The sequence below is a fragment of the Ornithodoros turicata genome, chromosome 7 (assembly GCF_037126465.1).
Source record: "Ornithodoros turicata isolate Travis chromosome 7, ASM3712646v1, whole genome shotgun sequence".
Lineage (NCBI taxonomy): Eukaryota > Metazoa > Arthropoda > Arachnida > Ixodida > Argasidae > Ornithodoros > Ornithodoros turicata.
The window spans coordinates 40379075-40406581 of NC_088207.1; the positions used below are offsets into that span (position 1 = coordinate 40379075).

Consider the following 27507-nt stretch of genomic DNA (forward strand, 5'->3'; position numbering starts at 1 on the left):
ATTTTCGGTAATCGATTACTGAGTAATCGATTACTTTTTTAACCTTCTGTCAACCATGGCAACCCTTTCCGCAAGCCAATCTGTTCTTCTGTTCCACCACGAGTTCGACTTAAGCAATGACGCAGAGGTCACTGTGACCGTGTGACGGCTGTCTCTAGTCCACACGTGTTCCATGCACACCACAGTAATATGATAATCCCTTACAACCGCGACCTACTGAAGCAACAGTAAAATAGGTGACTGTATTGACAAATTGTGCGGGCTGAACATAACAATAGTAACAAAACGAAACGAATGTTTCGACGCGGATGTTTCGATGTTGTTTTAAATGTGTATATAAATCTGTAATAAACGCGTGTATGTGTTTTGTATGTTGCTTTAAAATGTATTTGTGAATTTCACTTATCATGCATGTTGGTGTCTCATATTAGAATTTTCAACAAGAGCTTCATGGTTGCATTCACTACAGGCTTGTTGGCTTTGCTATGGCCCACAATTTAAACGTAACGGGAAAAGTAACGCATTGTTTTTTTAATCGCTAATGTATTACACTTTTGATGAAGTAATTTGTAACGGTAAAGAATTACTTTTCGCGCAGTAGTAACAGTAATTGTAATCAATTACTTCTTCCGAGTAACGTGTACAACTCCGAGTTATAGCCATTGCCGCCAACATCGTCTTCTCCTGCGGTCGGGCATCGCCCGCCTCAGAGTTTCGGACTTTTCCTTAGCTACGGCGGTAGGCCCTTCCTTTTTCTTTCTTTGCTGGGAATAGCAAGCCGCCCGTAGCGCAGGCTAACGTTTCCCTTCTTTTTTAAAATAATAAACATATATCCCCCCCCCCCCTCCGTTATAGTCGCCATGTCCGCGTCTCTCATGGCGGCTGTGTGTAACATATCCTTTTTGTGGCATACACTCTGTCATAGGTATAAGCTATTTCGAGGAAGTCAGTAAATACAGGTGGAATTGAACACGGAAGCATAAGTGCGCGAAAAGGTATACCTCATCTCTTCTTTTTAAGTGTTGAGAGAGGTCAGCCGATCAAAAAAAACTTCACCCGCCAATAAAAACAAATATTTCTTCCTACCATAACGCTATCAAAACATGTGATTATATTGGTATATTTCTTACAGCTTTTGGTTTGGGACATTCAGTAGCTCCACAAGCACATTAAAATTACCCGGCGTTTCCATTTTTTTTGTCCAACGTTGACAAGTTGTTTAAGGTAGAATGCAGAAGCAACGTTGGCATCTGTTGGATATCTACCGTTGAAAGCCTAGTCCTAGAAAGTCTATGGGGAATTTTTGTTCGTAGGGATCTCGTAAACCTCGCTAAATTTCGACACGAAACAGCTACAGGTGTGATCCCCTCGAGTTTGTCTAGGGAATGACATATTTTTGAAGGCCTGGCGCAATCCATCGATTTTTTTGCGAATTAAAGTCTGTCAGGTCTGTCAAATTTTCAATACGTGGAAGTTTATGGGAGATGCAACAAAATCGCTTCTCTCGGCACGCCCGCCCGTGATATTTTGGCCAAAATGATGTCATTCCCTACAGTACCAGCCGGGGAATTGAGTGCAATCAGCAAATTTGACGAGCTTACTGCAGTTTTCCAGGTCCCTGCGTATGAAAATAATGGCTTTGTCATTTGCTAACATGTTCTGCATGCCGGCGAAGAGTACATTACTTCCCTAAAACGCGACAGGAAAGCAAAGCAAAGAAAACAATTTTGCGACGGTGCAGCCAACTCTCTTAGGAAGCGAACGTTAACTATAGATCGCATGAGTGCGCCTTAACGTTTTTCTGCACTCGAGATCTACAGTTGATAAGGTATGGTAGAACTAGCGTTAATTCAGCGTTATAATCCTACATTCAACGTGGTTCAACGTTAGACCGCGCAGATTCAACCTTCCACTAACATTCGGTGTTGACTGGGGATGCGAGGGATCAGTCAAAGCGAGTATGCCACGATATCCCAGATATTAAAATCCACAATACCGAAATCACGAAGTGTAAAATCAAAGCTTACATCTGCGCTGAGTCTGAGAATTCTTTGGTACTGAGGTTCATTGGTTCTTCTGATTCTGAGGTTCTTTGACGTGCGCCGAAATATCTGGGCACGGCACGCCGTGTTTAAGGGCCATCACGGTAAGACGTCGTGTCTAAGCAACTTCCTTAACACAAAGCTTCTGGCGTGCTCGGCCGACTCGAACGCTGTCACCAGTCGGCGTCAGTAAAGTGACAGGTTGTCCAAACACAGGTCGTCTCGAGCACTGCAACGCTCATTCCCAAGGCTGGCAACATAATACGAGTAAATAAACACGGAAACGAACGAGCTCAGCAAAAGCGCGGAACTGCACTCTTTGCATTTGTCGTTGTCTAGAAATACGAAACGAAAATTTGCTTTCCTGAGAGATGCCTGGAGAGCTGTGATCAGAACGACGATTGGAGTGTCAAATTCAATTTTTACGTACAGGTCGACTACTGTTTCTTCGTAGTGTATTATTAGTGAGATTGGATGGCAACCCTTAGCGGAGGAGGAGGGTGGTGGCGGCCGGTGGCGTTAATGATAATGATTGCGATGTTGATGTTAATGATAAGGAGCCTTCGCACACTACAGTTTCAACTGAAGTAAAACGTGGATTCTTTCAAGTTTATTTTAAACAGTATTATAACTAAAAAGCCCTTCGTACTCTCCGCTACGTAGGCTGTACCGGTTGGGATGGCGGCCCAAGGAACATCATGCGTCCTCTTTTGAGGCCTGCACTGAACACCATTCAGATAGTGCGGTCGGACCTTGAACCTTGCATAATCTTGCTCTCAATTAATAATAAAGTAGTTCGGCCTGACAATAGCCTAGAAGGCGTAGTCCGCTCTGGGGATGATTTATAGATGTTGTGAGGCGGGGCCATAATTGTCACCATCATCACGCAGCATTTTTATAACTTTGACCGACAGGGGGTCAAAGTTATAAAAATGCTGCGTCCGCATGACAGGGATGCGGACTAATTGAAAGTCACTTTCAACGAGTGACGCTTGCGCTTAGAGTCATTCGTGTGCTGTCACACGGCATCTTTCAGGAAGACCCCGCAGAAAGTGCACAAACGATTTAGTGAGTTCTCCAAACTCGCTTCATTTCGGCGGACCGTGTGCATATAGCCTCGAGAGCAGGCTTTGAGGTACAAGTATACATATTGAGGAAACGGCAAAGGCTCTGGCAACCACCATATTTTTATACGGGTATTTTCAACAGCGTGCTTATTTGATTTAAGTGCAGCGTAACGTTTCGCCGAAATAACGTGCAATTACTCTCGCTAACAGCGTGCGAAAACTTTGCAGTCTGACCGCGGCCATGTTTGCTGCATTCACATGGAGTAGCACATTTTGGATCTTATTCTTATTCTCACCCGGACTTGTTTGAACTACATGTTCAAACAACTGTTGTAGTTCTGTCAGAGTTCGAGGTAACTTGTTACAAGTAACTCGTTACTGTAACTAAGTTCCTTTTTTTGGTAACTTGTAACTTAATCGGTACTTTTGCGGCCGTGATAACTTTAGGAGGAACTCGTTTTTTTATGTAACTTTGCCAAAGTAACTTAAGCTAAGTTCCAAGTTACTTTTAATTCGCTTTTCACTCACGTCCACTTATTTCCTTGCGTTTCTTGCTGGATCTTTCATAGCATTTTAGGCCATAAAACGTGATATTCAATCAATGACAGACTTCTGTTCAGGAAGTAAGAATCGCTGCCATTGAAATGAAGCTAAACCATTATGCGCCCACAGGGACTAAGATGCAAAGCGTTCGAATTGTTGGACATAAAAGGAAACGATCAAAGCGTGTTGCACTCCTCCGCAGGCAACTCAAGGTCGAACCCAACTGCTCACGCGCCCAGCACCTGCGTAGCGTACTATTTTGTGTTCGAAGTAACTTGGAAGTAACTCGTTCGTTTTTTTAAGTAACTCCGTAGCTGATATTACATTTCAGACTGAAGAACTTCGTTATTAAGTTGGTTACATTTTCACAGGGTAACTTAACTCGTAACGAGTTCTTTTTGACGGGTAACTTCTCGATCTATGCTTGTGACTGCTCGGCACAGCCACATATCTGAGACTAATTTGTTTAACGTTGGACGAATATTTGCGGGAAGTGTGTCTAAATCAGAGAAACACCTTCTTACGACGGAACTGTGGTGCACGCCTAACACTTTGCCGCCGTTCATTATCACCTATCTTCGTTGCCATCATAATTTAGCAACACTTACTGTACCTGACCATTAGGCCGTGTGGCAAGCATGCCCTGAAAGTGACATTCGCTCGAGAGGAGTGCGCTTCACGAAAATGACGCTAAATTAGCCCGTGCGCCAGGAGTAATTGACGCGTTCTATAGAAGTACAACTCCGTCTGTCCCACGGTGAGCGCATACAGAAGAAAGTAGATGTCACTTCGGCAGAATGACTCGTCTCAAAACGGGGGCGCTGGCTTTCTACGGCACACGACATAGGTTCTTCTCCGTCGCTCTTTCTGTCTTCTTCTTCTGTTTATTTTTTTCCTACTGGATTTCGGTGTCGCTATAATGGGCGTCACTTCCGCCTCCAGTAGTGGGGTAGTGCAGCGTCGGCAACTGCAGCTGTGGCCGTCGGCGCAGCGCGGCATTTGCATAATTCCCCTTTTCTGTGTCGGCTATGCGCTGTTCCCATACTTCTGGAGACCGATTACACGCTTTTCTCTTAGGAACGAGGAAGGAAACTGCGAAAGCAGCAGACATTTGGCGCCATCTCTCTTTAAGCGTTGCGTCGTTTGCATTTGCCTCCGAATAATCTGTTGCTTTAAAAGAAAATTTTCCGAATTACATCCATAGTCGATTGATAATGGCATTCCTTCAGCAAGAAGGCAGGAAGGACCGACAAGATTGATGTCACTACCCAACACTTTGGAAATGTCGAGAATACTACATTTATTTGCAACACGGTGGGGTTTGCTTTGACACGATGGGTGTTGGCGGAGTTGCGTTACGTTAAACTGGAACTTTGGCACTTGGAAATACTGTAACCGTACTCATCCTGCGGGGGCCGTTGGCTTCATGCTTCCACTTCTGAATACTATCATGAATAATATGGATCCAAGAAACACTTGCGCAACACTATTTGCGCATAGCCCTCATGAAATGCGCGGTGCAAATGTCCTCTTTCGGGCCACTGCAGTACGTCGTGGCAGAAAAGTTTTGTCACCTTTCCTCAATCGTCACGTCGCGCCTCTCACTTCTGTCACTTTTGGGCACGCAAACTGCCAGTCAGCGATTACGAGGTCAAGGGGTGGGGCATTCAACCGGACCCCTCCCCTTTGCCTGGTAACCGCTGACTGGCAGTTTGCGTGCCGAAAGTGACAGTTTTCGCGTCGCTCGGCTTTCCAGGATGCCATCGACGTCGGTGTTGATTGTAATGACGTATTCACGCCCAAGACCAGTGGCGTATCTAGGGTGTGGCAGGTGTGGACAGGTGCCATGGGCGCCAGATGAACAGGGGCGCCATTATGTGGTCAGGTGTGAATGTGCCAGGTCGAGCACTCAACCTGGCACATTCATAAATGATCTAAAGCACCCGCCATTAGAGAGGTTGTAGTGTGAAACCTAGTGCGGACCACACGAAAACTCGTCCCCAAGGACATCATGTTAACCATGTTGCCATGGGCGCAGGTAGCTCTAGATACGCCACTGCCCAAGACAGAAGGCGTTTCACCTGTTGGACGGAAGACAAAACATCTCAGACTGGCCGCTGGGAGAGGCAGCTCTTCTGACTCGGCAGATTTAAAGCTCTCTTGCGCCGCTGAGTGCGTGAATGAATGCGCTGCGTATGGTGGTGCTGGTGATGTGGTAAACAAAAAATTTAAAACATATACAAGAGAGGAAGAAAAGAGGGAGGATGTGAGCCCGACAGAGTCGAACTGGTTACGCCTACACATAGTGAATACAAACAGATGACCGGGTTAAAGTGATGAAGTGCAACATGTAGTTCAAAAGTTCAAACCGAGTTAGAGTAAAATGCCAAACAGGAAGAGGAATCACTGGGGGCACACACACAGCACATATATAGCAAGCCAAAGAATGTCCGTATAATCCCAGTCGTACGTAGAAGATCTCCACGTGCACACAGCCCTCGTCGAACGACTGATGACCTAACAGTCCCGCGGTGTCGACGGCTCGGGTGTCGACACGAGACAGGCTCCCCTCTAAAACACTTCGGTTGTCAGCGTGTTTTCGACACCCCAGAAGGATGTGCTCTGCGTCCTCTACAACGCCACGCTCACTGCAGTTCGGAGAGTCACGCTTGCAAAGTTTGAAGAGAAGATGTGCGCTGTTTGGTACGGCTTGCGTCAGAGTTAACTTAAACACCGCCCCAGCCTGCGATGAGGGAGAGCCCCCATGGCACCCCCTAGCGGAAAACAAAACGCCTCCATCAACGAGGGTTATTCCCTGTAACTGTAAATAGATGACAAAAACACCCTCCGCCGTCATTTCTACTAAGCACCACCAGGCCGGAATAGGGTTAAAGTTAACTCTGATAAGAGCTGTACATTTGCGCTGCGTCTGACTCTGTAAGATTGAAAGCTTTCTTGCGCGCCAGGTATACGCGCGGCGCACTCGTACTTTCTGTGCGAATATGTGTCTAAGGGCTTGTAATCGTAACACGTACTCCTCGTCACATTCTGTTTAGCTTTTCCACGCTCCTTTAAGTCGAGCAAAATCAATTAACAGCCCGAGACAATCCCTTAACTTTATTTTTTTCTACATTTAAGATTTTATCCCGATAACGTTTTAGTATAAAGACGTCTTCTCTTCTTCTTTTTCTTCTTTTAAGTGATGAGAGAGGTCAGCCAATATCTGGCTTGCTACTCTTTAGCATTATTTTACCGTCAATTAAGCGAAACGGCGTGACAAGCCCCCAGGGAGCAAAGCTCCTTACGGTGGACCCGAAAAGGGGGAAAAATTAGTCCTTACCCCCTTCCTTCTATACCAGGAGCGAAAAGACGGCGGCGGTCCTGTTAAATGGGCCCTGCCTTGTTACGCAGTGGCTGAATGCTCTAAGATTCCATTGAAGCAGTGCTTTTTTCCTTCTCTCCCCCCCCCCCCCCTTCCTTCCTTATTTTTTTTCTTGTGTGTGTGTGTGTGTTTTAACTAAGGCCCAGGATAATTGCTACCGGAGCTCACGGAGCAAACTTTCTTGGTAGTTTTCTCCCTAATGTGCTGCCATCATTGTTCTGCAGTTTTGGTGGCTCGCGCTTTTTCGCTTCCCTTATCGACGTGGTTGGCTCTAACAAAGTTCTTTTAGGAAAACTAGGCTCCCGTCTGCTGTTAAAACGGCCTCTTTGTCTTGCTGCCTTCCTTTCGTTATTGCCGTACCGCGGACTGGAAGCAATCGCAATACAATATGGAATTGGAGTGAAACAATCTTCTAAGAACGAGACACTCCCAAATATTTCTTTCGGAAAGGGGCAGGAATGGATGTCTCTTTCTGGTCAGATGTCCATTTGTGCTCAGTGAATGGTGCGCGCTTCATTGCAAATACGAAAAATCTTTCAAAGGCAGAGAGTATTTTATAACGTGCTGAAGAAACTCTCGTAGTCGAACTTCCTTGGAACGCGGAAAAAGTACAGATGACTGGCGTACGTTTGAGAGCTAATCGTAAGGACCGCAAGAGTATAGCCCAGACGAACAATCGTCGCATCGTTGAGATATTCACCGAGTAAGGTCCAGACGGCAATCGACATGCTCTGTTTCGATTGGTAACGCCCCTTGGTAACCGTTTTATCGCGAAGCGAAGTAGACGCGTTCAAACCAAGAACCACTCTTTCCGCTGACCCGACGACGCGACAGCAAGCAGTCCTCAATTAAAATATTATATGTGGCGTTCATTGCCAAAGTACATAGAGTAACCGGCGTTGAGTTCGACCACCCGCTCAAAGTTGTCTCCCGGTGGAAGAATTCCAGGCAAGGCCTTCACTAGGGTATGCGCCAGTAGATGGGGAAGGAGGGGAGCAAAGGTTAGTCAGGCGTAGGCCGACTTACTATTCCTTAAAAAAAGAAAAAAGCAAACACAAAAAGGGGCTTTAGAGGGTGGTCGAGAGACCGGAGGCACGAACAAAGCTTTCGAACAAGCGCACGAACAAAGGGCAGTCGTAACCGCTGGTTGTGCAGAACTGGGCCGAGCCGAATGGCCAAAGAGACTTTGGGGTAACCAAGTTCCCGCAAGTGGCGTTGGAGGACGAGTCCCTTACGGATTCCTTGCGATACCAGGCGATACACGATAAAAAACAATACCATACCACACGCAAAAAAAAAAAAAAATCATGCTCCCAGAGGTCTCCTCACGTTGTTTTTCCGTCATGACGCTGAAGAGAAAGGCAGGAAGCGAGGATACTGGCTGCGGGCACGTCACCGCCTTCCGTAGCGTCATCCTGTGCGGCCAGCACCCCTTGCGCTCCGCTAGTAACGCCACTGCTTTTCAGGTCTACCATTTTTCATCAGTCAACCATGCGTATATGCTTGCCACTTTCTGCTTTCTGCTTACCGGCATCCTCGTAGTCCATGTGCCCGCTAAGTAGCGGCTCCGCAGAGCACGCTCCGTCCACTCTGTCCCTCTCGCTCCGGAACCTCTGCTATACGGGTGTTGAACACGAGAGAGCGTTGTGTGTGCACCTGGTGCGTGCACGTTGCGTGTGCAAAGCGCCCCTGGGTGTCACTGGACATTCTTTTCCGATAGAGTCGCCTTCCGATCCGGCTGTCTGCAGCCTTTAAAAGGTCAATTAAGGTGCAGGTGGGTCCAACCGGAGAGGAGGGTGGAGAGCGCGAGACGGATATTGGACCCATATGGGCTGCCAAGATTACCAATATTGGTCCAATGTGAGCTGCCAATATGGGATCAATATGGGGTCCCATATTGGACCCGTATCGCCAAGGACTAGCCAATATGGGTACAACATTGTGTGCTGCTTGGGGCACTCCGACTTGTGGGTTTGAGCGCCGGAGCGCCACACTCCCGATAAGGAGATGTCGCGTTCAGTAAAAAAGACGGCGCTCCGGAGCGGTACTTCACGCTCTACATGAATGCACCTACACTCCTAAAACAGAACTTCACCGCATAGCACGCTCCTACCCATCCACCATCCCGAATGACACCGTTCTGCTCCCTGATTTGTTGAAAACGCACGCTTTTTTTTTTTTGCCTTTTTGCGACGCTTACACGGTTATGTTAATTGTCATAAAAAGGTGTGCGCCCAGCACTTTCTACAGATCATGAGTGATAACGATATGATTTCTTGCAGTGGTTGGCCTTCGCGGTTTTATGTCTTGAAATTCTGTTCCTGGTTCCCTCTACCCCGGTGGTTCTTCAGCCGAACGTTCCGCTAAAGCAAGGAACCTTATTCTCTTTCTGCAGAAGGCAGGTCTTGCTCAACGACCCATCTAATGCTGTCCTCGACGAACTCATGCACCCTCTACGCATCTCCACCCTCCACCCTTCATCCGCAATCCGTCCACCCTTCTTCTTTTTTTTTTTTTTTTTGCTATAGTCGTGACGACGCCCACTTCTGTGTGCCCAACAACGGCTAGCCGATCCTGCCATCACCCCCCCCACTGTTCCCGGTGATGTCGGCCCCAGGACGCGCTGTTCCCCCGACCAACATGTCGCGACAGCAGCTGACACATCGCTCGGTAATAGAGGAGCAGGAATTCAGAGATTCTCTCCCACGGAAGCAGGACAAACTGAACACAGCCTTGCCTGCTTTAAGAGTGTAGGCCATGGGCTTGTAAGCAGGTAATTCATAATGCAACGAGACAACAAATGCAGAACGATAGACTGAAGAAAAGCATCGAAGCGTAACATCCAGTGTTCGTGTTCTTGGGACGGGAATCGAAGACAAATGTTGGGATCGTTACTAAGAAAACAGTTTTATTTTGCTGTTTCGTTCTGTTTCTTCCTCGCGTGGCAGGAAACAAACAAAGGGGGAACGACGTACCTTCCCGACTGACTCTGTTTGTTCTTGCTGGAAATGTCTACAAGGATGCCGTTCCTCCGGGACGACAAGGTCAGTGCTGAGGGCAGCGCTGCTGCTCTGCAGTAGATGGATGTTGCAATTGGCTGTTTCTGAATAAGTCGGTATTCGAAGCACTTGGGGGTCAAAATGTGGGTCGGCGACGTCGTAAATCCGTGGGGTTTTGAAAATACGTCTACAGTGCTTTAATATTTCTATATGCCTTAAGGGACTGCATCTATAGGTACTGCGAAGCTTCATGCAGAAAACTCTTGAGCTGCATGTCGCTCGGTACAGGACGTTTGCAGTAGCTATTTTGGACAGAGTATCATAAAATGAGAAAATGCGTTGTTATTACAATAAATGGGAATATCTTTAATGTCAAGAGGGCATCTTATCACCCGACTAGCAACCTCTTGGGGCGGTCCCCCTCAGTAATGAACTTTTGATAATCATGAAAGATAGAAGTTCAGCGCAATAACAACCTCCAGTTTAACCAATTTAAAAATTGACGAGGCATTTAAACGACCTCTGATTATTTTGGCGGAGTCTCCGATCTGTGCCGGCATCCCTGCAGTGGGTTAAAAGCCCCTGTATACGAGTAATTGGGTCACGCCATCCTTCTGTTCGTCTCAAAGCGGACTTCTCTCTGCTCCAAACGTAAGAACAGTAACAACACACAAGTGAAAGAAACCAGAGAGGACGGCACGGAAGTCATTTTTTGCTGTCCTAAGCAGTGCTCACGGTTCTCAGTTTTCAGATCGTTAAAGAAGCTACTATAGCAGAAACCGCAACCCTGCGTTTCTGTCTTTTTCTTTTTGCTTTGTTTGTTCCTTTTGGAGCACCCACGCCCGAACTTGAAGACAAAGTAATAGCAGTTCGTGGATCTCGAGAATGCTCTCCTTTCGTCGCAGAGTCACACCGTGTACTGGATTTTGACATTTATTTTATAAAAGGGGGATCTTGACCTACACAGACAATAAGCTTAGAAGCGTAGAACTGAACGAACTGAGCCACTGTTAGCGGCCCCATGAAGACATGCAAGGTGCACCGCGAAACACATCTAAAATGAATGTTGCGAATCTCTCTGCGAATTTTCATAGGTAAAAACGCAGGAAGACTTATACATTATTGCAGCAGAAAGGACTACAATATCACGCAGCGTCTCTCATAGCTAGCGCTTTAACTTCTCACAGCGGTCGATGGTGAATCGATTCACGCAAACGCAAAAGCATTCGTAGTTTTATTATGGGACCGAAATTCCCATAGTGCTAGTCTTTAGCCATTTTTTATTCTTTGTTAGCGCCGCGAAGCAACTGCGGCTCTGAACAGCGTACAGACGTGGACAGGTGAAGAGAGGACAGCAGGAAGGAGTGAGAGGGCGTTCGGGAGTTAGTATGCGCTTTGGGCCGACATGGGGAACTGTGCACACATTTGTCTCGAAAGACTGCCGGATAGCGCAGCGAAAACCCGAGAGAGGACTGTCGGTGGTTGGGCTCGAAACCACTGACAACATCTCATTACGGCCGAAGTCTCATTACGGCCTAAGTCTCATTACGACCGAAAGTCTCATTGCGGCCGATAATCATCTTAAACTGTCTCATCACGCCCAAAATCTCATTACGGCCAAAAATGGTAATGAGACTTCAGCCGTAATGAGATACAATGAACCCGCCACCTGCTTGGCTACAACTAGGGCGCGGATGCTTCTACTTGCTCGACCATGCCGCTGGTTAGCCATTTTGTGTTCTGAACATTTTTTTTGTCTTTTTGGTTTTGACGACTGTACTAATGGGTTTTTTTCTATTTGCTGAGATGCCCCAATATTTCTCGACAATGTGAAGCACGACGATTCTATGTAGACATGGCGTTCATGGAGCAAGTCCGTTCCCGGGAGGAGATGGTGCGTCCTGGGCCGACTTCATAGGTAACGGCCGACATGTGTCTTAAAGCGTCTGAGAAAAATCCAGGGAGAACACCAGGAACAACACAGCTTGTGCTAGGATTCGAAACCCGGTCACTTCCCAGTCCGGGCGTGGAATGTCATTCCAGTATACCAATAGCTCTGGCCAACACGAACTCTTCTTGTTTCTTTCTCTCATTTTCCTTTCTTACGTTATTTTTCTTTTCCGTTTTTTTTCTTTTACCCTTTCTCCTTTTCTTTTCCTTTTACACTTTTTACGTTTCTGCTTCCTTTTTTGGAATAGCAAGTCGGCTCTTTCCATGGCTAACCTTTTTCTTTTTTTCTTAGTAAACATATCCCCCCCCCCTCCCCTAGTGACGGGATCACGGCTAGTATCTGTGAGGAAGAAGTCGATGTCGGGGAGGGGGGGGCGGGGGTATGTATTGAAAAAACCCTCATCGTGACCAGGAAGCATTTGTTTTTTTCGTGTAAAGTCGCATTATCGTCAAACCCGCGTCGGAGCGTTCTTTTGACGTCTGCGCCGAGTCGTATTTTTCTGCAGCCAGCGACTATAAGGATATTGACTTGACAGATGGCGTTCTACCGCATTATTCAGAAGCGCCCTTTTCACCATTTGTGTAACTGTATTGCAAGTGTGCAAGTGTATCTGGATCTGGCGCCACTGTTACGTTTCTTTGGATGTTGACAGCAAAACCCAAACCCTATACTTGGTGCCCCAACTACACGGCACACGAACCTAATGAAGGCGATCCGTAGCAGTCATGAAAACATCGTTGGTTGTATACAAACAGCGAGAAATGCTTTGATATGTTCTATAGCCTGACTTTCCGTAGAGGCCTTATGTTTGACGTAAGGATCTCGAGCTAAAGGGGCACGTCAGATGAGACGCGCACCCAAACACGATTAGTTTAAGCACTCGCCAGACATCCGCCCAATTGTCACGCGCCCTCCTGCAATGTCAAAAATAAATGTGCTCGCAGTGTAATAGACAAGCCTTATCATTGACATATTCTTGCCGCCTGGATAATTCCAAGTGATATGAGCTGCTCCGCTTTCCCCGATGGACATCGCTCTTCTTATGTTATCTGACATATTTCTGACTCTGGGTCTGTGAGGATGTTTTCAGACGATGGCGAAACTTCATGTGCCTGCGCATTGCAGGTGCGTGAAAATCACGAGTGTTCTATTTATAACCAGTGGCCGATGGTGACGATGATGTGATAAAGAAGAAGAAGACGAAATGAGAATGAGAGTAGGCGAGTTGATATTTCTGTATATTTCTTCTGTCTGAGATTCTTCCATCTCAAGTCTCTCTTATATCGGAGCTTGCATAATGTTGGTGTTGGTGCGCTCTGGCACACGCTCGCAGCCAAGTATCATAGCGAATGCCATCGACCCCTTCCCTGATTCGTCGAAAACATGAGGCGTACGCGTATTTGTGACACTTATGCAGTCATCTTCATTGTCGCAAAAAGCCGTACGCCCCGCGATTTCCACAAATTAGGAGTGACCTCAGAATCATTCCGTGCAAAAGTTTGCCCTCAACATGTTATGCGGTGAAGTTCTGTTTGTTGCGTGTACCAACGCAAGTCCAACGCTTTACAAATACGCATCTGCTTCCCTCTGACACCCTGGTAACGTGTTTTCTCTGCGCTACTGCAATACGTAATATCGTAAACTGTATTGCAAAGTACAAATTAGCCGTTACGTCACGCGCTTTGTGTGGCTCAACGGCTCATTTGTACTTTCCAATACTCTCCACTTCGGGTTCTTTTGTCGAGCGCCGGAAATCTTCGACACGCGGTGCTAGACACTGATCTCTATAGTATAGGCTGAATCGCACCGCATAGGGTGCTCGACAGCGTGGTCACCGGCCGCCATATTGGTGGGCCCAACGCGTCCTGTCGTCTGCATTTAGTTCAAGCGGGGCTGCCCGTAGTTTTTTAAATTTACTTTAAATTAAAGAGCTTGTCATGCCAGTTTGTTGCAGCTTTGAGTACACTTCACACGGACAGAGAAAGAGGGATAATGTTTCACAGGTAAGCTCTTTATTTTGAGGAAAAATCTGTTTATTTGTATCGCATGCATCTGACAACTCGGACTTCCTTTCATTGCTACTTCGCTGGTGCCATTACGTACTAAGAAAATATCTTTGGCTGCTCCTATAAATCTCAAAACCATGTATTTTCTATAAACAATGCGTTTGTGCTATACAGGTTCCCCTCACAGTCGCTTAGCTGTGCCGAATGCGGATGCGGAACCTGCGCCAGTATGCCAGTTTTGTTCCACTGTTCATTTATTTTGTGAAGTACGGTGGAAGTAAACAAACTGCTGTGTTAAACTCGTATGTGCAGTCGCTCCTACAGCGTGTGTGATAATAAATCACGCATGTGCATGCTCTTCGTGCACAGCGCTTCGAACTTCTGTAATGAAATACGCTGACAGCTGAACAAATCCAACGCACTGGTGACAATAACGTTATTTGCAGATGAAGAATGGGGAGTTTCATCGCCAGGGGCTATGCTCCACCGCATAGCTGGTGGTGGTGAATAAAATAATGAGCCCCTTCACAATAAGGATCGAGGTTTTATTGTAGAACACACACAGATGCACTCGTAGAACATAATACGATAATGGAAGAAGTCAAACGAGAACCATTCAACACCAAACCACACAATAACGAACGAGAACCGCGCGGAACACCACACGAAAACAGAACAACAAGCGAAAACAAACAAAAAATATACAAACGGAAGTACCTTACAATAACAAACAGCTGAAACCTTTCTGAGCAAAAAGAATTGATTTTATAGGTTGACATTCACCGAATTCACTTTCATGCGTATGCTCCCTGTGCAGACCCCCTATTCGGAATACAGGCAGCGGAGAAGAAAAAGAAGGCAATTACCATTAAAAGTACAGGAACACGGCTGAAGCACGTTTGAAATACATCAGCAAATTGATTCCTAAGAAAGATGCGTGCTAATCAGCAATGAGGAGCGTTCAAAGCGCAATAAATACTCCAAATCAAATTGCTTCCCATTGTTTCCTATGGGAGCAGCCGGCGCCAGTGGGCCCTCCAACATGGCGGCCGGTGCCGCACCTCTCTCCCACTAGCCCCTCTCCTATGCGCGATCCAGCCTTTATACATAGAGATCAGTGGTGCTAGATGCAATGTTTACCTCCCCCACATTGCTATCGTCCTCGGCCAGGATCGAACCCGCGATCTTGAGCTCAGCAAGCCAACACGTTACCGAGTGAGCTACCGCCTGTGTCACTCTCCTGTAAAGCGTGCTTTAACTGCATTGGCGTAGTGTGCGCAGGAGAAGCGCTCAAGCTGTACATCGCTTCTTCTTAGCGAGCCGAAGTAATGTTGCTGCGCTGTTGTAAGAATAATGGTGCCGTGATGTTACACGTAAGGTTTTTCTGCGCAGTGTGGCGACATGTTGCGCGTGCTGCAGGGTAGGAGTGGGGATAATTTCGACCACTTCAGTTTTTTTTTTTTTTTTTTTTGTCGTGCGCCGGAAATTTCCGACACGCGGTGCTAGATGCAATGTTTACCTCCCCCACATTGCTACCGTCCTCGGCCAGGATCGAACCCGCGATCTTGAGCTCAGCAAGCCAACACGTTACCGAGTGAGCTACCGCCCGTGTCACTCTCCTGTAAAGCGTGCTTTAACTGCATTGGCGTGGTGTGCGCAGGAGAAGCGCTCAAGCTGTACATCGCTTCTTCTTAGCGAGCCGAAGTAATGTTGCTGCGCTGTTGTAAGAATAATGGTGCCGTGATGTTACACGTAAGGTTTTTCTGCGCAGTGTGGCGACATGTTGCGCGTGCTGCAGGGTAGGAGTGGGGATAATTTCGACCACTTCAGTTTTTTTTTTTTTTTTTGTCGTGCGCCGGAAATCTTCGACACGCGGTGCTAGATGCAATGTTTACCTCCCCCACATTGCTACCGTCCTCGGCCAGGATCGAACCCGCGATCTTGAGCTCAGCAAGCCAACACGTTACCGAGTGAGCTACCGCCCGTGTCACTCTCCTGTAAAGCGTGCTTTAACTGCATTGGCGTAGTGTGCGCAGGAGAAGCGCTCATGCTGTACATCGCTTCTTCTTAGCGAGCCGAAGTAATGTTGCTGCGCTGTTGTAAGAATAATGGTGCCGTGATGTTACACGTAAGGTTTTTCTGCGCAGTGTGGCGACATGTTGCGCGTGCTGCAGGGTAGGAGTGGGGATAATTTCGACCACTTCAGTTTTTTTTTTTTTTTTTTTTGTCGTGCGCCGGAAATCTTCGACACGCGGTGCTAGATGCAATGTTTACCTCCCCCACATTGCTACCGTCCTCGGCCAGGATCGAACCCGCGATCTTGAGCTCAGCAAGCCAACACGTTACCGAGTGAGCTACCGCCCGTGTCACTCTCCTGTAAAGCGTGCTTTAACTGCATTGGCGTAGTGTGCGCAGGAGAAGCGCTCGAGCTGTACATCGCTTCTTCTTAGCGAGCCGAAGTAATGTTGCTGCGCTGTTGTAAGAATAATGGTGCCGTGATGTTACACGTAAGGTTTTTCTGCGCAGTGTGGCGACATGTTGCGCGTGCTGCAGGGTAGGAGTGGGGATAATTTCGACCACTTCAGTTTTTTTTGTTTTGTTTTTTGTCGTGCGCCGGAAATCTTCGACACGCGGTGCTAGATGCAATGTTTACCTCCCCCACATTGCTACCGTCCTCGGCCAGGATCGAACCCGCGATCTTGAGCTCAGCAAGCCAACACGTTACCGAGTGAGCTACCGCCCGTGTCACTCTCCTGTAAAGCGTGCTTTAACTGCATTGGCGTAGTGTGCGCAGGAGAAGCGCTCATGCTGTACATCGCTTCTTCTTAGCGAGCCGAAGTAATGTTGCTGCGCTGTTGTAAAAATAATGGTGCCGTGATGTTACACGTAAGGTTTTTCTGCGCAGTGTGGCGACATGTTGCGCGTGCTGCAGGGTAGGAGTGGGGATAATTTCGACCACTTCAGTTTTTTTTTTTTTTTTGTCGTGCGCCGGAAATCTTCGACACGCGGTGCTAGATGCAATGTTTACCTCCCCCACATTGCTACCGTCCTCGGCCAGGATCGAACCCGCGATCTTGAGCTCAGCAAGCCAACACGTTACCGAGTGAGCTACCGCCCGTGTCACTCTCCTGTAAAGCGTGCTTTAACTGCATTGGCGTAGTGTGCGCAGGAGAAGCGCTCATGCTGTACATCGCTTCTTCTTAGCGAGCCGAAGTAATGTTGCTGCGCTGTTGTAAGAATAATGGTGCCGTGATGTTACACGTAAGGTTTTTCTGCGCAGTGTGGCGACATGTTGCGCGTGCTGCAGGGTAGGAGTGGGGATAATTTCGACCACTTCAGTTTTTTTTTTTTTTTTGTCGTGCGCCGGAAATCTTCGACACGCGGTGCTAGATGCAATGTTTACCTCCCCCACATTGCTACCGTCCTCGGCCAGGATCGAACCCGCGATCTTGAGCTCAGCAAGCCAACACGTTACCGAGTGAGCTACCGCCCGTGTCACTCTCCTGTAAAGCGTGCTTTAACTGCATTGGCGTAGTGTGCGCAGGAGAAGCGCTCATGCTGTACATCGCTTCTTCTTAGCGAGCCGAAGTAATGTTGCTGCGCTGTTGTAAGAATAATGGTGCCGTGATGTTACACGTAAGGTTTTTCTGCGCAGTGTGGCGACATGTTGCGCGTGCTGCAGGGTAGGAGTGGGGATAATTTCGACCACTTCAGTTTTTTTTTTTTTTTTTTTTTGTCGTGCGCCGGAAATCTTCGACACGCGGTGCTAGATGCAATGTTTACCTCCCCCACATTGCTACCGTCCTCGGCCAGGATCGAACCCGCGATCTTGAGCTCAGCAAGCCAACACGTTACCGAGTGAGCTACCGCCCGTGTCACTCTCCTGTAAAGCGTGCTTTAACTGCATTGGCGTAGTGTGCGCAGGAGAAGCGCTCATGCTGTACATCGCTTCTTCTTAGCGAGCCGAAGTAATGTTGCTGCGCTGTTGTAAGAATAATGGTGCCGTGATGTTACACGTAAGGTTTTTCTGCGCAGTGTGGCGACATGTTGCGCGTGCTGCAGGGTAGGAGTGGGGATAATTTCGACCACTTCAGTTTTTTTTTTTTTTTTTGTCGTGCGCCGGAAATCTTCGACACGCGGTGCTAGATGCAATGTTTACCTCCCCCACATTGCTACCGTCCTCGGCCAGGATCGAACCCGCGATCTTGAGCTCAGCAAGCCAACACGTTACCGAGTGAGCTACCGCCCGTGTCACTCTCCTGTAAAGCGTGCTTTAACTGCATTGGCGTAGTGTGCGCAGGAGAAGCGCTCATGCTGTACATCGCTTCTTCTTAGCGAGCCGAAGTAATGTTGCTGCGCTGTTGTAAGAATAATGGTGCCGTGATGTTACACGTAAGGTTTTTCTGCGCAGTGTGGCGACATGTTGCGCGTGCTGCAGGGTAGGAGTGGGGATAATTTCGACCACTTCAGTTTTTTTTTTTTTTTTTTTTGTCGTGCGCCGGAAATCTTCGACACGCGGTGCTAGATGCAATGTTTACCTCCCCCACATTGCTACCGTCCTCGGCCAGGATCGAACCCGCGATCTTGAGCTCAGCAAGCCAACACGTTACCGAGTGAGCTACCGCCCGTGTCACTCTCCTGTAAAGCGTGCTTTAACTGCATTGGCGTAGTGTGCGCAGGAGAAGCGCTCGAGCTGTACATCGCTTCTTCTTAGCGAGCCGAAGTAATGTTGCTGCGCTGTTGTAAGAATAATGGTGCCGTGATGTTACACGTAAGGTTTTTCTGCGCAGTGTGGCGACATGTTGCGCGTGCTGCAGGGTAGGAGTGGGGATAATTTCGACCACTTCAGTTTTTTTTGTTTTGTTTTTTGTCGTGCGCCGGAAATCTTCGACACGCGGTGCTAGATGCAATGTTTACCTCCCCCACATTGCTACCGTCCTCGGCCAGGATCGAACCCGCGATCTTGAGCTCAGCAAGCCAACACGTTACCGAGTGAGCTACCGCCTGTGTCACTCCTCTGTAAAGCGTGCTTTAACTGCATTGGCGTAGTGTGCGCAGGAGAAGAGCTCAAGCTGTACATCGCTTCCTTTTAGCGAGCCGAAGTAATGTTGCTACGCTGTTGTAAAAAAATGGCGCCGTGATGTTACACCTAAGGTTTTTCTGCGCAGTGTGGCGACATGTTGCGCGTGCCGCAGGGTAGGAGTGGGGATAATTTCGACCACTTCGTTTTTTTGTTTTTTGTCGTGCGCCGGAAATCTTCGACACGCGGTGCTAGATGCAATGTTTACCTCCCCCACATTGCTACCGTCCTCGGCCAGGATCGAACCCGCGATCTTGAGCTCAGCAAGCCAACACGTTACCGAGTGAGCTACCGCCCGTGTCACTCTCCTGTAAAGCGTGCTTTCACTGCATTGGCGTAGTGTGCGCAGGAGAAGCGCTCAAGCCGTACATCGCTTCCTTTTAGCGAGCCGAAGTAATGTTGCTACGCTGTTGTAAAAATAATGGCGGTAAGGTTTGTTTGCGCAGTGTGGCGACATGTTGCAGGTGCCGCAGAGTAGCAGTGGGGATAATTTCGACCACTTCGGGTTTTTTGTCGTGCGCCGGAAATCTTCGACACGCGGTGCTAGATGCAATGTTTACCTCCCCCACATTGCTATCGTCCTCGGCCTGGATCGAACCCGCGATCTTGAGCTCAGCAAGCCAACACGTTACCGAGTGAGCCACCGCCTGTGTCACTCCTCTGTAAAGCGTGCTTTCACTGCATTGGCGTAGTGTGCGCAGGAGAAGCGCTCAAGCCGTACATCGCTTCCTTTTAGCGAGCCGAAGTAATGTTGCTACGCTGTTGTAAAAATAATGGCGCCGTGATGTTGCACGTAAAGTTTGTCTGCGCAGTATGGCGATATGTTGCAGGTGCCGCAGTGTAGGAGTGGGGATAATTTCGACCACTTCGGGTTTTGGACTGTGATGATGCTAAAGAGGGCACTCCAGGTTTTCAGGTCTGGGATAAACAGTAACGCATTACAATTGAAAATGATGGAGGGCGAAGCAGAGCAGGTGAGGCACGAGCATAGTCGCGGAAATAAGGGGTCCGAGTCAGTGCGGGAGTGCACAAGTTGAGTTAATTGAGTACGCGTTAAAAGAAACGGAGGAGAAATTGGAATTTGTCCTCCGACGAATGCTACTACTCTCATGCTCCGCCTTTTCCCACAAAAAAGAGGGGAAAACCTCCTCCCTTCTTCCCTCCGCGTTCTACATACGCGTTACCGAACGATAGGGTTATCGCTTCTGATTCGAAGAGAGAGGAAGGCGTACGCCTTTGTGTGGGTGTGTGTGTCAATGATCATATATCCAAAGAGGCGTACGCCCCCCCCCCCCTCTGTCCTCGAATCAGAAGCGACAACCCTATCATTCACGGCAATGGTTGGCGCAGAGCGTGCTATGCAGTGAAACTCTGTTTTTAGAGTTGCCTCATGGGACAGGGCAAAGCTTCGAGAAACAGCGTGACCAATGTATGTCCGCTCACAGTCTGGCCTGGGTTCACTAAACAATCCACGTGCTCCTCAGCGTGAAATGTTTCCCTCTGATCTGGGAGTATAGGACCAAGGAGACCGCTCTACGGGCAGTACAGGAGAGAGGGAAACTGACGAGCTGCGCCGACTGCTAACCTACTTGCACAGCGCATTGTCCAAGCTCTCGAGAGCATGTGGGCTGGGTGTGAGTGCAGCTGACGATTTGCTGCATGTTTCCAACCGTTGCCCCGAACAGTTTGCAGAACAAGTCACTCCGACTTTATGGAGAAACTGTCCGGTATGTTCAGGGGAAAGCGTTGTAAAAGTATCAGTCGGTCACAGTATGATGGACGGAAAACAAAACTTCAGCTCCGCGTCTGTCTGCTGTAACAGGGGCGAGCAGCTGTTGGTTTTTAACCAGCGCCCTCCGCATGAGTACATCATTTATTTCATTCATCACACGCTCATTCATTGCCATCACCAGTGCAAACACCTCCGAAACTCAAGTGCACTACAAAGGCGTCCAAGTGTCTCCTACCAAACAAAAGAGTATTTCGCAACACGAAGAGCGTACAGATAAGATAGACGGCCGAACAAATAAGGCTAGTCTATGTTTAATTCTGTGCACGCTTGCTACGCCTTCCGCCGTCCACTTTCGCACAAGGCAGGGTGTGTGCTGAAAGCGCAGATTTGTCTGGGATGACCAGAGGACATCTACGGTTTCCTTTTCTTTTTTTTTCTTTTTTTTTGTGTGTGTACGCTTCAAATCTTGTTTCGTCGTCGCTGAAAACGAAGATTGCGTCAACATAAGTAAATTTCACAGGAATAACGGTACTAATCTTCGGGTACGTATGAGGCAGGGCGTAGCGTGGGTCCCCAGTACCCGTGGCGAAACGAGTATCGCGCCCCCAGAGAAGATACGTAAGAGGAATGCATCTGAATCGCCCCCCACCCCCATCCAGTAGAAAGCGCTTCCTGGACTTTGCGCTTCGGTAGCTTCGCTTTGAGAATATGCTTTGTTGTCTCCACGCACGCAGTCCGCTGCCGAAGCACACATGACGTAATTTGCACAAGGGTGGTATATCGAACCTCGCTTCAATTACCTCTGTGTCCATAAGATCGTTCCAAGAAAGCCAAATGTTAACAAAAATTGCGATTTTTTTTTCAAATGACACGAACTAGCTGTAGTTCCTTTCGTGAAATTGAGCTGTGACTTCCTTTAGACTTGCGAACGTCATTGGTCAGCAACGGTGTATGAGACGTGAACATAGCCTATTAGGGGCTTCCTCTAATTCTTTTAATACCAGAATACCGAGGAAACATGTTTTTATAGATATGCTTTGGGGATCCGCAAAATACTGGCTTCACTATGCGTGATTAGACAGACGAACTCCATGGCTACCACAAAGCTGGCAACCGAATGGCTGGTTGACGGCGTAATGTCGGGAGGAATTCTCAGGGCAGACTTCATTGGGAATCGCGCTGACCTTTCCTGGAAGACCCGGAAAGGCTGCATTCAGCGCGATCGGAGCCGAACCTCTCTCACCATGTAAGCGTGCCGCAGTATGTGGAGAGAGAGCGAGACCGATAACACTTCTGGTTATCCCCTTGTACGTTAAAATAATGAAAATGACCATTATATTCCCAAGCAGCACAACATCTTAGCCCAGGATTGGCCCAAGATTGGGCATACATATATAGACCGATAACAGTTCTGGTTACCCCCTGTACGTTAACATAATGAAAATGACCATTACATCCTAAGCGGCGCAACATCTTGACCCAATATTAGCCCAAGATTGGACCAATACTTTGTGCTGCTTGTGTGCTGCGGACCAATATAAGGCCGGTATTGCCAATATTGGGCCAAGATGTTGTGCTGCTTGGAATATCGTGCTCCAGGAGTATTCCCCCTCGCTCGTCTGCATGCTATCTCACGCACTAGTAACGTCAGTAAGTAAGTAGGATAAGTAACGGCGAATCTGCCTGCAGCTAACAAAGATATCGCTTGAAAACCTTACAGCGCCTGTACAAAAGAAGCGGTCTGACATAACCAGCCAGCGAATCACCGTGCTATTTTCGCACTGCATTGCTTATAACTAGGGTTTTCGGTAGTTACCGAAAAGCATCGATAAACGTACCCCGGTAAAATTTTCTCGTGTTCGGTGGAAACTGATTTCGCACCGATAGCCACCGTAAATGACCTTCTCAGGCTGCTCGATTTTGCACCAAAGAAAATAATCACTCAAGTAACTGATGAACTCCACTTCCCTCACAGGCAAGAAAGCGGAGAAAATCCGGATCCTGATGTTGGGAGACTCTGAAGTACTGTATGCTAAGTTGACGTTTCTGTCAGAAACCGAAAGCATTCTTGTTGAAATCATGAAACTGATTGAGTCAGAGCGTACAATAGTAACTGATGTTTTCTACGTGCTTGGTCTGCGATTGGAAGCGAAACTGCAGACGTGGTGTGAAGCAACACCGTGTTCGGATTTTGGAACAAGAACAACAACTCTTCTAGGGGAGGGAGGTGGGGGACAACGTCGGAATTACATCAGGGGCAGTGCGTGACAGCAGTCAGTAGATTTTACGAGACCGTGCGCACAAAGTGGATCTCTAGAAGGGAAAAGAACCTGCTCTCACTATCACAATGGACATTTTAGATGACTCCTCCTGGTACAAAGTCAGGGTTATTGATCCCACCAACAAGTCCGAAGTAGGCGGTAGCGCTGATTACATTCTTCACGCTTTCAAGTGTGTTGTGTCATCCTGGCTGTCATCCTGTGAGCTGGCTGAATATCTTTTGGTGACTGTGACCCCAACAAGTGACTTTTCTATTGCCGGCTTCTGGGCGGCGTACAAGGAACAGTGGCCGGGGCTATCGGCCGCAGCGTTGGACTTGCATGCACTTCCGGTATCTAGTCTTGCACTTCCGGTATCAAGTGCTAATGTAGAACGCGCGTTCTCACACCTAACATTTTTGCAGCGAAAAGAGCGGTGTGCAATGTCTGCCGAGTCTCTTAACATGTACCTGGCCATCTATTAACATAAATTCAGGCCAACAACAATAACAACAACAACAACAACTGCATGAATGATTATGGGATGAGGTGATTCACCGCAACAATTACGGTACCATACCTCAGTGCCAATTCAGGCCATAGCCGTTATAACTCTTGTAAAATCTGAAAATAAAGTGCTTTGTTACTGTACGTATAGCTGGCGCCAGTGTCGTTTCAAGCCGATTTTCACCGAGTGTCTTGATGTTTAAAATATTTCCATCGAAAGCCACCGCTTCGAGGTGGGCGGAATAACCACAGTTTTTTTTTCACCGTTTCTCTAAAAAAAATAAGTACCGAAAACCGGAAAGCCTACTTATAACGTATTGTCGTTAACTATCCCCACTCTCCAATGCAGAGCTCGTGGCTACTCGTTTCTTTTCTCTCTCTCTTTCTTCTTCCTGGCACATTCTGGGTGGTCAATAAAAAGTACACGTTTTCCCCTTGTTGTCATTTTCATCATGTCCGCACTGCCCATTTGTCCACAAGATCCACAACCCCAATGACTGCGTTTGAAGACATTCATCAAGACACAGTTCGAGGGAGGACGCTACAAAGGCCTGCGAGTGTACTGCATGAAAGGAAGACGTGCCTTCTATTCGAAATGGGCAGATTTCTGCCAGGAATGCTGCGCAGTGATAAGAATGGCCACGGTGTCTGAGAGTGTGCTCCAGGAAAATCAGGAGTACAAAAAAAAAAAAAAAAAGAGTGTGTGCTGCAAGGCATCGTGAAACGCTTGTACTCTGTTTTTCGGCATACGAAGGTATTTGAACGTGGTGCACACACCAAATGTATTTATTAGAAATGTACATGCCTTATAACGTTATATATATATCAAACACACTAATTCTTGAAAGTTGGCGGAGCTGTTACTATTATCCCCAGTGGTAAGAAAGTCAGCTCAATTGGAAGGAATTGTAGGAATTCATGTATCTATCTCTAGATCACGGTAGCTTTATACATCGCAGCTGAAAAATGTGAAATCGTTTGCTGTCCCATTATATATAAAAATGATGCAACGCTGGACAGCTATTAAGTCAGAGGATAATAAATAAATGTGGATAAGTGAAGCAACGAATAGTTTTTTTTCTTTCTAATAAACATGTATCCCCCCTCATGCGGTGCCCGACCAATTGCCTGTGCATTGTGTGCAGTTGTTCTTATCCACATATGAAATGTACCATAATATGTGCAAGTAATCCTGTGCATAATATCCTGCGACAAGGAGATCAGCGTGAGTAAGCCTCCTTTGGGCTTGTTGCCAAGATGCTTACATTTCACCAAAAGCGCTAAAAACAGAGCGCTTATAACCCCAAATTCATGGATGTGACTTGACTTGAATCCGCATCTTGACTTGTGGAAGTCTGCGCCAAGACCTGTCCTCGCTCAAGACGGTTTGCGTCTTTCGTGGACCCTCCCGCTGACTTACTTCGTGAAGCCGCAACCTTGCTAGCCCTATCCGCGTCTGCGAGCGAGATATTCGCTCATGTTTGTGCTTAAAATTTGCTTTGCAGATTGAAACGCGACATTTGTTAGCGTCAGGGCTTATGATATGTACCACAACGTTTGTGCAAAGGCCACGTAAACAAAGTAATGACTCATCAGCGCATGTAAAGTCAAGCCAAGCCAAGACAAGATTCTGAGTGTCATGTGGTTTCCAGAAGCTGCAGTACTGGAGCGTTATCAAAGGCGAGTTCAAGGTAGCTCGAACGCTGACTTGATATTTTCACCACACGTGTCAAGTCGAGCTCGCTGCGTAAGAACGCTTCAAGCCGAACTGGGTTTCTGAAGTGCATTGACACTCTTCCAAGGCATCTGCAAGTCAAGTCGAGATCGCGTCACATCTACAGATTCCGGGGGTAGTCTCGGTAAATACGGCTGTAACCGCCGTACTCTCACTCAGCCCTGAGGTGTCCCTGCGCTTCCAGGTACCCTTTTCGGTAGCTTTGGCAGCGGTTCATGCACGTGTATCGAACGCGTGCGCAATGCATTGCCAAAACTACTGGTAGGGACGCTCGAAGCACAGGGATCCCTCGTGGCTGGTTGAGAATACAAACTATTTCCACTGTTGGAGAGTAACTTTCGGATTCAGGAGACGAAAATGTGGAGTAACGTTCATTTGTTCTGCATATTTTCCTCTCGTTTCACCTCCTAACGCTGCCCCCACAAGAGACACACAAAGAGAGAGAGAGAGAGAGAGAGAGAGCAGCAATGGGGAGTCGTCGCGCCATCACCATCACCCCATCTCCAGTGCAATAACTGCTGGTTCTTACGTGCAGCTTTAAAATTTAAATACGATTACGCCTCGCAGATCTTTTGCTTCACGTTGAATATTTACACATGAATGATCATGGTCGCAATGAGCACGTGATACCTCGAAGACAACGCCTCAATAGCCGTTGAAAATTGAGTCATTCCCTCTTTCCTCGAAAGATAATAAACTCAGCATTTCTTCCTGTTCCCTCTTCGGGCATTCCGTCCTTCGTCGAACGATCTCCGTTTCTGAAACTACCCCAACGTCAACTGGTATAGTAGGTATTTTCGCCCGTAATTCCCGCCCCGCCTTTATAGAAGTCACCGACGTGCATTGCAGTATATTTATATAGTACTGTCAGAAAGAAAGCCATACCTCCCCAGTGGCACTTTTAAGCGTCGCCTGCTTCTGCGATAAGTTCATTTGCAGAATCGCTGAAAAGCTATGGGAACGGCTCCATTACCTACGTGCGGTACATTACGCTAACCTCCGAATCGACTGAATCATACAGAGATATATGCGTCACTGAGCTGCGGACGAATTCCCAAGAAGGGAATCCCGGGAGAAACGTAACAATCGGATCTTTGCCGCATTTGATAATGGCATCATTCGAGGAGACTCTGTCAGTACGCGTACGTCGTTCTCATCAATAGCATTCTTAGTAATTTATTTTAATTTTTTTTAGTAGTCGTGAGCGTATTGGACACATTAGGAAACCACGAGCGCTTCCCGACTCCAGCAAATACCGCCTAAACAAAAACAAAGTGTAAATAATCAGAACCTATTTCTCACTCGAATCTTGCAAAACTGTAAACAAGCAGCACTTCAGTGAATTGAATTGGCTGTTTATTTCGATAATGAACAATGGTATAAATACTGAACACGCGCAGACCCATAACAGTCTGCTGTGTCTCATGCAGACCCATAGCAGTGTCTCCTGCAATTGATCGGTGCCACTCCATTCACGTTCGCAACCACCCTTGGCGATTTAGTCCAGCATGATCCAGCATCGTTGTGGTCTGGGGTATTTCCTGATCTTTCTCCGCGACGCCGGTCTCCTCCTTATCCTATGATGTGCCTGTGCTTGGGGAATTTAGGGGCAGAAAAAAAGGAAAAGATAAAAGGGGAAATGTCAGCCATGCAGCGCGCCGGCTTGCTATTCCCTAAAAAAATGAATAAATTAATAAACAAAAATAAATAAATACAAAATAAAAGCCGGCCGCCCTGCTTACCCCCTGTGTGATGCGTGTTTTGCTGTTGGTGGTGGTGGTGGTGGTGATGGTGAAAGGGCTTGCCGTTGTCGGCCTCACGTATGTGGGCAACGTCACGACTGACGCCCTGGGGAATGTGCGTCCTGGGCCGACTTCTAAGGGAACTGTGCCAACATATGTCTGAAAGCGTCTGAGGAAAACCCAGGAAAAACCCCAGACAGCACAGCCGGCACCGGGATTCGAACCCGGGTACCCCGTGTTTTGTTGGTGTTTTCGCCGCCCCTAGTGTTGACCTATACCGACTCCGCTGGCTATCGACCAGTCACTTCAGCGTCTTTCATCGTCTCATCGTCATGTCGCACCTCATGTGGCGAATTTCGCCATTCACCGTCATCGGTTTATTTGTTGTTGTTGTGAATAATCAGAAGTTCAAATAATCATATCATATTTTTCACTCGACCCTCGCTTGATATGTGTACGCACG

The 27507-nt window shown here is 47.6% G+C and overlaps 1 protein-coding gene across 2 annotated transcripts in view; it reads left to right on the forward strand.

Moving 5' to 3' along the window:
• The window catches only part of LOC135401104 (glutamate receptor ionotropic, kainate 2-like), a 174022-nt gene that overhangs the window by 101041 nt on the left and 45474 nt on the right, over positions 1-27507 (forward strand). The gene's annotated exons all lie outside the window — the stretch shown is intronic.